Raw genomic sequence first — 1304 nt, 5'->3', positions numbered from 1 at the left:
TTTAATACTGTATATTGTATGTTTTGCACATTGTGATTTATAATATTTGTCATCCATACCTTCTCTGCTTCCACCCTTCTTAGTTCAAGTCAGCCTTTTCCTACTGTAATTCATTCCATACACTACTGCCGAATTAATCTTCTTAATTCATTACTTAAAAATTACCTTTGCTCAGAAGCTTTTGGTCACTCTAATTGAAAAATAAATGGATTTAATTTTCATTTAGTTAAATGAAATGTTTAAGCCTCTTAACTAGGCATTTAAGATCTCTATAAAATGACTCCAAGCTAATTTTCTAACTAACATTTTTCTATATGCTGTTATTTCTAGCATTTCCATTTGACATTTCCCTCTCCAGTCAGATTTATTGAACATAACAAAATTCTATATACAAAGTGACCTGGACCTGCTGCCTCAAAACATGACCTTTCATACTAATATTTTGATAAGTCAATCCACAGAGTGTCAAAAAGCAGCTTACTGTAAAATTAATAGGAAAGTACCCAGTGCACATTAAGCAAATGATCTAACTACTTGAGCTTTAAGAACTCTTTAAGATTATGACAGAAGGGATCGGGTCTCTATGTCAGACTGCTGGAGAACTGATACAAGACATCAAGAGTCCATTTTGTGCACTGCTGCTTTGATGCCATTGTGTTTCTGCATAATATTGTAATATTTCCATTATCTGATTCTGGACACACCACAGGAATATCAGTAGGGTCAGAGGTAAGCTTGGCTATTTGCTAAACTGGAGCAGTTCTAGTATACCTATCTGCCAGGACCCAAAGCAGCCCAGATCCAGTCCTTGTGAATCTGTGCACAGGACACAGGACTCCAACAATGGACAAATCTTCATTGTGTCCTCCAAGCGCGGCTGCAAAGTCACCTCCATCCCGCCCACAGTCGGCTGTGGCCCAGGACCCAGCACCCTTCAGCACATTGCATCTTCTCTACCACAGGCCTCCCCTTTGACTCTTACGGTCTCCATCTATTTGCTGAAACTTCTCCAGCTTTTCGGGCATGTTCTCCATCTTTTCTATTACAGACTTTAACATGTCAATCATGCTTGTTTTAAATTCTCTATCTGATAGTTATAGCATCTGCCTCATCTCTGAGTCTGACTCTGTTTTTTTTGCTTTGCCTTTTGACAGTGTGCCCTATTTTTCTCCCTTTTTGGTATTTGTTTAATGACGGACATCATGTAGTCAGGAGTGACTGAGGCAGATAGTATTTATGCCTGAAAATGTGCACACTTCTTGTTTTGTTAGAGTGTGTGTGTGTGTGTGTGTGTGTGTGTGTGT

This window comes from Hipposideros armiger, unplaced genomic scaffold, assembly GCF_001890085.2.
Source record: "Hipposideros armiger isolate ML-2016 unplaced genomic scaffold, ASM189008v1 scaffold_1722, whole genome shotgun sequence".
Classification (NCBI taxonomy): domain Eukaryota; kingdom Metazoa; phylum Chordata; class Mammalia; order Chiroptera; family Hipposideridae; genus Hipposideros; species Hipposideros armiger.
The sequence above is the reverse complement of the archived record's forward strand: the minus strand, read 5'-3'. Positions refer to the sequence as shown.